A 10,206-nucleotide genomic window follows, 5' to 3' on the forward strand; every position below is an offset into this window, starting at 1 on the left:
GCATCCAAAGCCTGGGGCCCGATGGAATATGCATGTTGATGCTGAAAAATTTGGGTCTTCCCGGAGTAGCGTACCTAACGAAAGTTCTCAATCTGTCGATTTGGCCACTCTCATCATCCCAGACATCTGAAAGGTGGGGAGAGTTGTCTCACTGCTCAAACCGGGGAAATCAACCAACCAAGGAGAGTCTTATCGGCCGAGAACACTCCTTTCCCCGGTAGCGAATACACTAGAGGCCTTGCTCCTCCGGTATTTCACAAACCACCTGACCCCAGCGAAGTATCAGCATGGTTTCCGTAAAGTGCCCAGTAATTGTACAACAAACACTTTAAAATATTTGTTTATGCAATAACAACAATTAACAATACTTGTTAGGCAATTAGATACTTTACAAAACTTGCTAACAAAATTGATCTCTGTTTTACAACTTGACTTGTAGCTTGCTGATTCGCAACTCACTTGCAACTGACTTGTCTGGTAGCTTGCTGACTTTCAACTAACTAGTTTCCACTGTGGTAGCGGCCTTATATATATGCGCTCGTACTCATGGCAACTCTAGAACGTTCTGAAGTTGATCGATCATTCTACCATTCTCTCGCTATTCGCAGTATTCATCCACTTGACGTTTCTCACTGTCAAACATTCTACCTCATTCCTCGAACATTCTGCCATTTTCTCGTTGGTCGCTTCGCGTTGCCGCAGTATTCGCCACAATATGCATTAAAAATTGGGAGATATAAATCTGGCAACCTGCGAGTTGCATGAACAAAATATTTGAAATAAAGAAGTCTGGCAGCCCATGTGTCGTCAGCAGTGGTATGTCTACCATTTTTTTTTTTTTGCTAAATTGCTTTTCTGCCACATCTACTGTAAGCTTAAAATCTACCACATTTCACAATTTTGCTCATTTTACAATGTGGATGATTTCGCCATCCTTAATTTTCTGTCGATTTTGTGCAATATCATGAATTTGACAATTTCGAGTACGACATTGGCTCTAATTTTTGCATTCCATTTTCTAATTGATTCCTGTTTCTTTTCATCACGTACGCTAGAATCAGTGAATTGGTATAATCCAACTGCAAAATCAACAGCTTTAGGCGGGAGTGCACAAAATGGATCAATTTATGAAAACGGGGCATTCCAACGTAACAGGTGTGACATTTTAAGGGCCGGTTACTCAGTGCCTGGTTAACACTATTCTGCGGTTAAACATCGTTGTCGACATCTTCAACTCCATGCATACAACAGGGAGTCGGCAACGTCGATAACGATGTTTAACCTGCAATTAGTGTTAACCAGACTTTGAGTAACCGGCCCTAACTCGTTTTTGCTCAAACTTTAAGGGCCGGTTGTTCAATGTCTGGTTATCACTACTTGCGGGTTAAACATTATTATCGACGATTTCGACATCATGCATATAACATGTGATCGATAAAGCAGTCGTTGTATCTAACTGGAGCTTCTACCTCCGATTTTTGCTAATCAGACATTGAACAACCGGCCCTTAGTCATTTCTCTTTATCCATTTATTGGATAAGTCTCAAAATATTAACACTTGAAGACAAATATCAGATTACGAAACTAATAAAATAATATTTAGGGCCGGTTGTTCAATGTCTGATTATCACTACTTGCCGGTTAAACATCATTATCGGCGTTTTCGTCACCATGCTTATAACATGTGATCGATAAAGCAGTCGTTGTATTTAACCGGAGCTTCTACCTCCGATTTGTGCAAATCAGGCATTGAACAACCGGCCCTTAATGTAGAAATATTTACAGCTTCCCCTTATACCCAGACAGGAAGATCCTTTAGGGCCGGTTGTTCAATGTCTGGTTATCACTACTTGCCGGTTAGACATCATTATCGACGATTTCGACATCATGCGTATAACATGTGATCGATAAAGCAGTCGTTGTATCTAACCGGAGCTTCTACCTCCGATTTGTGCTAATCAGACATTGAACAACCGGCCCTTAATTTGGTGGAAGAATAGTTGCAAAGAATTTCCCAATTTATTTACACTGGCAATGAAGTATATCTGCGAACCACCTTCTTTAGTGAACTCAAAAAAAGGTGTTTAGCGCATAGGGTAGCATTTATGTTGAAAATAGAAATAGGTTGTTGACCTATAATGCGTAAATGCTTCTTTTCAAAATGAAAAATGTATAAATTTCTAACTCTAATTACTAATTACTTAGGTACTATCAAATTTGATTATGAAAATAAAAAAAAAACGAACTACATAGATTTTTACATTGAATCCTCTATAATCGAAATCCGGCCGGATTTTAGCCAGTATCCGGCCGGATAATCGGATAACAGAAAAACGGCCGGATATGCCGGATTCCGGATATCTACCGGATACCCGGCACATCCCTACTATAAATATTCCGCCTAAAGCGCCTTTCTAGTATGTAGCTAATAGAAAGTTAAGGCCCATTTTATGCCTTAATGGCATTCTCTGCAAAAAATGCGACTAATCCGGAATGACTCCGGAAGCAATCGCAAAGCAACGTGCCACTAATACCACTTTGGATCTGTTTATATGGAATGAACTGTTCGCTTTTGTTCGAGAATGTCCTATGAAGAGACTAATTGTTCCTCTTTGTACCCGAAAGGGTACAAAAAAGCGACTAGTCACTTTAAAAAAATTAAAATTAAGATTTGCGCCAGCCGCGATTCGAACCAAGGTGCTCAGGTTTGTTAAGCGAATACACTTTATGTGCCAACGCCGCACATGAAGTTTCATTGACTAAGTGCTTACATATCATTAAGGGCCGGTTGTTCAATGTCTGATTAGCACAAATCGGAGGTAGAAGCTCCGGTTAAGCACAACTACTGCTTTATCGATCACATGTTACATGCATGATGTCGAAATCGTCGATAGTGTAGTGGTAGTGATAACCAGAAATTGAACAACCGGCCCTAAATCGTTAATAGTACCCGTTAGAGATGAGTCGAGGACTAATTGATCTCCAATTATACCCGTAAGTTATGAGTCGAGACAAATTGATCCCCATTAGTACCCATATGAGACTAGTTGCGACTAATTAGTGCCCAATTGTACCCGATTGAGAGTAATCTCGGAATACTCTCTTTAGAGATAAGTCGCAAAATTTTTTGCAGGGTTATCATATTTAAAAATTAAAAAAAATCTTAGCTTGTGGTGGGCATATATGTAATACTCCTATATTGGCGGTAAGAGCTAGTACCGTCCGAAAACATTGCAGTACAGATATATCAATAAACACGTACGAAAGAAAAGGAGCACATAAATAATAATAATAGATTGGCGCTTACACATATGTTAGTGTTTGGCCGAGCTTCTCCTCCGATTTGTGGCGTGCGCCTTGATGTTGTCACACAAAGAGGAGGGACCTACAGTTTAACGCCGACTCCGAACGGCGATTGTACTTTTTATGAGAAGCTGTTTTTCATGGCAGAAATACACTCGGAGGTTTGCCATTGCCTGCCGACGGACGTCCGCTGTTAAGAAAAAACCTTTTTTCTATATCTTTTACGTTGTTGCTTTGACCAGGGGTTGAACCCAGGCATTGCGGAGTGGAAGCGCGCACTGCTTACCACTACACCACAGCGGCCGACAAAAAAAAAGGAGCACATACGTTTATAAATAAACATGTACACAACACATACACAAAAACGCAACTCACGTACACAATGCATTCACAAAAACGGTACTAGACTGTCTCGCTTTGATTTCGAAATGCTTACACATTGAGAAGATAGCTTACTGCCAATATAGAAGCATTACATACATATATGGTAGTCGGTGGGACAGTCAGGGTGTCCAGAATGTTAAAAAAAGCGCAATTTTGGGGGAAAAAAATCGCCAATTTGTTTTATAAATAAAATTCATGAACTCGATTTAACAAATCTTTTATTTTAAAAATGATATCTTGTTATAATATAGTTTTTAAAACCAAAAACGAATATAATACCTTCAGAGGGTAATAATAAATAACACAAATAACTTATATAATAGTGATGTACACACAATTTTCTTTAAAAATACGCATACTTTTTAAAAATATTTGTTTCAACACATTTTGCAATAGGACTGCGTAATTATTGAATTTGTTATATAACTCATATTAATTGATTAATCGCACAATCCGCTTTTAAAAGCTCGGCGCTAAAAATGAAATAAAACCCTATAATAAGGCGGAATCATTTATTTCCACAATTTCTTCAAAATCGCCTGTCTGAATGATTTACATTTCTGTTGTCATATATTGAGCTATTCAACCTTGATAACATACTGTTTGATATTGGACACGTTTTGCAGCAGAAACTATTAGCCTTCATAAAAAACTTTATTCGAACTGTTGAATTAAGACTTTCCAACCTCATTCTATTTCGAATCTTAGTTTTTGTTGAATTCATTACGGAAAAGACGCGCTCAAAAAAGCATTTGAGTCCGGCAAGGATAATAATATGAATTTACTTATATTTCCAAACATTTTATTGCCTGTTTCGGTTTTCACACCGAGGGCAATTGTCCAAAATTCTTCAGAGTCGGGTGGAATGGTGCTGAGAAAAGTTATTCCATGGTAAAGTTAAAAGATTTAAATATTCAGTTTCCGCTGCTTTTCTTTCCTTCAAAGTCAAATAGTGAATTGGGAGGGACCTCGCCCTCTTGTGATTCACACAATTTTCTGGTAACAAAATCAGAGCTTTTTTAAAAGTGTGGCGCGAAATCGCCAAACCTGGACACTCAGGGGACAGTAGTTGGGACGAGTCTCTATTGAGGATGCAAAGTTCATAAGTAAAATGAGCTATACTTGTTTCATATGAATATATATTATATTTATTATACTAACAGGTCTATTGTGCGCTGGTAATAAAAAGTTTGTAACCGGTAAATAAAGTTCCTGTCAATTTTTAAACCCTTTCACATTCTGTGTACTCTTGTAACCGGTAAATTTTGTTACCATCTCATAAGCTGGTAACAAAGTATTACCCCGTGAAATATGCAATGCCAGAATTTGCACAATTCTTCATAGCTGAATTGCTGAATACTTTAACTGCATTACCAACGTTCCTAGAATCGCGGTGACAAGAACTGGTAACATTTTTTGGTAATAAAAATTTCCGGTTACAAAATCTTCGGTAACGTGCAGAGTAGGCCTGTTAATGGAAAGCTTTAGTATTTTCAAAGTTAGGTTAAAAATTACATTTTGTGTGTGTGAGACATCCAATAAGCATTTCTTCGAAAGCTGACAACTTCTCACCATATTTAAATCTATTTTTGTAATAACTAATCACTGTTTTAAATTCCATGAGGTGTACTTCCTCTTTGGATAATTTTTATTTGCATTGTCAACTTAAATACACGAGCATTGGCTTGACAACTTGATGAGAAAATACTATATGAGAGATAGTCGTCCTACGGTGGCTTTTATAACAACAAGGGCCGGTTGTTCAAAGTTTGGTTAACACAAATCGGAGGTTGAATCTCCGGTTAAATACAACGACTGCTTTATCGATCACATGTTTTACTGCCCGTCTCCACAGGATAAAGTTTATATCTTGATACATATGTCAGAATATAAATAGCCAATGGAGACCGCGCATTGCTCTTCAAGAGCAATATATATCAGAGCTTATATCTTGCCATCTATTGCCGGCAATTTGGCAGTTTGACATCTACAATTTCATTTGCACGAAAACTTCGTGGCGGCAACATTATTGATATTTTAATAAAAAGCACAGATTGAGCTGTTTTCTATTAAAATACTTGATATTATGTAATTGGATGTAAAATAGCCTGTTTTCTAATTTTTTAAGCGATTAAATCTGGCAGAAATTCTTTTTATAAGCCATCTTACAAACGCTTATATCAAGATATAAAAAGCCCATACAAATATTGCTACTCATATAACTTATATCTAGCAACCAAAATGACAGCTGGACAGCAATAAATTGTATCGTGTGGAGATGACCAGTTATGAATGGTGTCGAAATCGTCGATAATAATGTTTAACTGGGAGGTAGTGAAAAGTGTTGCCAGTTAAACCTTTTTGAGGCTAGATCTAGGTTTTTTCTTTGTCATTTCTTATTTTCAAACTAGAATTTTTTTAAGGACAATCTTCCACACTATTTGTAAGTATAGCACTACATTATTGTTCCGGTTCATTTTTACTTGACGAAATGTTAAGCGAATATCACCCGGCGGCATTGCTACGTCCGACGAAATTTACCCAGGAAAAGCATGTTATTTCTTAGCAGTCCGCACCGCCCGGGAATGACGTCAAGCACTACATAGTGAGGGAGAAAGGTATTTAGGGCCGGTTGTTCAATGTCTGCTTATCACTAATTGCCGGTTAAACATCATTATCGACGTTTTCGACATCATGCATATAACATGCGATGGATAAAGCAGTCGTTGTATTGAACCGGAGCTTCTACCTCCGATTAGTGCTAATCAGACATTGAACAACCGGCCCTTAGTCGCCACTGCTATGCCGTAGCCATTTGGGGGTCCTTAGTCCCTTCATCGGCTCTACTATTGCGTCACATGCTGCCGACCATTTTTCGCTGCTTTGTAGCATAGCCTCCACGAGTGACTGAGGCCTGAAACTCTCGCCAGATTTGTTGCGAAGTTTCATCTGGTACTGTTAAGTCTCATGCACTCAAAAAATACGTATTCATTACATCTCCTCCGCAGTAGTCGCAGGGCCGTCGAGATAAAACTCAGGCCCCGGACTGAAAAATCACGGATCCCTAGGCATAAATTGCATTAATTTAAAAGTACATGATAATTTTATTTAATGTATAGAGTCAGTAACAATCAGCACGAATCGGAATATATTTATAGTAAAAGCCTATAACGAAGGTGCAATTACATTGTAAAAAAATAATGCAAGTTGTGGTTCTGATATTTCAGACCCTTTAAAAAGCCCAGGCCCGGGGGGACTCGCCACTTTCTCTCCTCCCTCTCGACGGGCCTGCGCATATGGGTTCCGGTTCATGATTGAAACGGTGAAGGTATGCTTGAAGCACCTGTGTCAAGTGAAACAGTTTGTCAAATAGAATTCGTCTTCGCCGTTTAGTTTGCTTCATTTGCTCTTCACTATGCGCGCTCCAATTGGAAAATTCAAGATTTTAATCGTATTGTGATGTATGAAGACATAGATAGACAGATAGATGCATTTATAAATATGTATATGTTAATCTACCACATTAGGTTCTTTCCCTAACAATCCGGACCGGATCCGGTAACTAGAGAATAAGCGAAAAGTTTGCTCTCAAAATTGGAACAAAGTCCAGAAGTACGGGAACGAAAAAAACCACATTTCGTGCCCAGAATTTGAGAAACAGCTGATTCACTTGGAAATTGAATTTCGATTTCACAAATTTGATTTTAAGTATATAAAGATTGAAAATACATCAACAGGACGTCCACTATTCCTTAGAAGCACCAAGTAAATGCAGGCAACATGTAAACACAAAACAGCAGATATGTACTTTGACACTTTATCCATTTTTACCCTGAGAAAAAGTCCGGACTGTTTCGGGCAGGAAGAAGAAGACACTTACGATACAATACCTTCCAACTTTCGCGTTGCGTAAGGGAAAGAACCTATTGTTTTGCACGATGTAGAGAATCTCGGTACCGCTATTCCGCTCTCAGTTAATTTGACAGAATCGCTATTTGTATGACGTCATACTTGTGAAACTTGTTAACGTTTCTCTTGCAAATTTTTTTCTTCTTTTTCCATTCTTGTTCGCGTTTTGGCATCTCTCTCGCAGCTGCACCAGTGTGACATCACGCAAAAATTATTCTCAAAATTCCTCTCTGGTGGGCGCAATCTTGTATTCTATTCTCTTTGTGGAACATTCTACGTCATTCCTCGAACATTCTGCCTATTTCTCTATTTCTGCCGCACACTCAGTCAGTCAGTCTATTGAAGTACAGAGAGAAGAGTGGTTCTGTTTTATTTTCTCTTAGTTTATTTTGGTAGATTTGTCTTATAGCCTTGGTTACCTTAAGTACAAAAAAAATCTATTAGTAAATGCTGTTGTAAATACTGTTATAATTAATTACTAATATTTAATAAATAAACAAATAAATAAATTTTAATACTGTAATTATAGTACTGTGTTGATTACAATTGTAAATAAAACGACTAAATATATGACTAACATTTTTAAATAATAGGGATGTTCAGGATCTTGTGTATATGCTCTTGGATTTGCATATTCGTTGCATTTGTAGATGCACAGCAATAAAACGCATGCCATGGCAGCAAGCAAAAATTCGGAAATGCAATCCAACTGTAAATCCAAGACCATTTCCACAACATCCTGAACGGCCCTAATGTATATTTACATAATAAGACAGATTTCTTGTGATTTTGTGGTTTTTACTTATTTTCGTTTGGATATTAAATAAATCGTTTGGGCATAGGGCAAGCAGACCTTTTTGCTTGCGATCGCCACTTCTCCGCAATTGGTAGATCACGTGAAATCAGATTCAGAACCTACAGATTTGTTTTTACTTGCCTCGGTGGCAGAAGAGACCCAAGAGGAAATTAGGGATTCGTGTATTTTTCAAAAGGAACAATTTATTGAAAGAAGAAGTCAAACGAGTTGACTTCTGTAACTACTAATGAACAAAAGCTGATGGAGGAAAATAGAAATTTGAAACTTAATTTGGCGAACAGTATAGAGTGGTCAATTACTTTGTTACGTGCGCGTCGTCGGATGATGCGTCTTCGCGAACGAATGCCTCTGTTGATTGCCATCGCATCCTCATCATGCATGCCCAGGATCACACGGGTACGCTTGCATTTAAGCACGAGCTAGCTCGCCGGACTATGGGGTGGTTCTTGTGATCCGTTCGCACGCCGTCCACACCATACAAAAAAAAAATCGTACCCGCCTCTCTCGCCGTCAGGAGATATCACGCACCTGCCCCGTCATTACCCCTCCCGACCCAGTCTGTCCGTTGCTGCACCTCCAAAGTGCTGCAACTATGCCAGTGGTGTCCTCTGGCTGGCCTTCCTAAACGCACCCTGCCATGGTCGACAACGGCCAATTGTCGTCGACCCCTATGTTCAACCGCAATCACCTCACGGATCCCCCTTCGCCCCAATGGTCTCCCCGGTCGCCGTCCGTCCGAATCGCATCTGAAAAGATTCTCGGCACCTTTAAGATTTTAACACTTCAAATCGGTTTATTAATTCACACTTGTAATCAATGCTTAAACTCTACATGTTCAATCTTACAAGTACTACGGCCTTTTCAGGCGGCCTTATCTTACAAACTATAGGTCCAGAGAATAACCTTATGTTACCAAATCTGCTTAAATATTTGTATATATAAAAAAAAGAGCAAAAATCCAAGTATTGGGTGAGGTATGCTTACTTCGCGAGATCTCACACGCTTCGTTCGCCTAAGCTGGGCGCTCGTTACCAAAAAAAAGAAGAAGGAAAAAGAGGGTTTGACTGCCGAAGGAGAATGTGCTAGGGGTCCTGGCGATAGTCTGTATGACCGGCTAAAATGCGTATCCACCACCCTAACCAGACGTCTTGCACGGGAGGACTGAGTCCCGCCCGAGGCACTCAACCGTTCGCCCTAACCTTTCTACCCACACTCGTGTTCAATGGATCAAATAAAAATGCCTATTGCGTGAGATCGCGCGATTACACTAGTTAATTAAACGGTAATTCTAAACTTGTCTAAACCCCTTAGGTGGTTTTCACCAATACTCTCTTGGCAAGGTTGGTACTTTTTGGTACGTTCAATCTGGCCGACTTGTGTCCAACGTGAGAAATCTGGATATATGCCAACTGTCGCGCGTATGGCGCCCTCCAGCATTTAAAAATAGCTTAAAACTAAAAACCTGATAGATCTCCTTCGCCAGCTGTCGGAATTGCGACTCCTCACACGTTTTACTGGCTCTGTCGCTGATCACTTAGATATATCTGCCTTTACGTACTGGAGCCATACGTAGTGTCCCACGACGATCCCTTTCCAAATTATTCACTGCCTTGGCCAAAAACAGGCGTCGTATTTGGGCCAAATCCTGGCCTCCCCCGAAACTTACGGCCTCCAAAATCTTCGTTAATAACTTGTTGCTGCGCGGCCTCGTTAGCACTCCGTTTGGGGGGGTTTGGGTCCTCCAGTAGATCGAAGGATGGAAATGATCCCCGTCGTTCCAAGCCTTCGCTATG

This window comes from Rhagoletis pomonella, unplaced genomic scaffold, assembly GCF_013731165.1.
Source record: "Rhagoletis pomonella isolate Grant_MI unplaced genomic scaffold, Rhpom_1.0 Rhpom_scaffold_00001, whole genome shotgun sequence".
Taxonomy (NCBI): Eukaryota; Metazoa; Arthropoda; class Insecta; order Diptera; family Tephritidae; genus Rhagoletis; species Rhagoletis pomonella.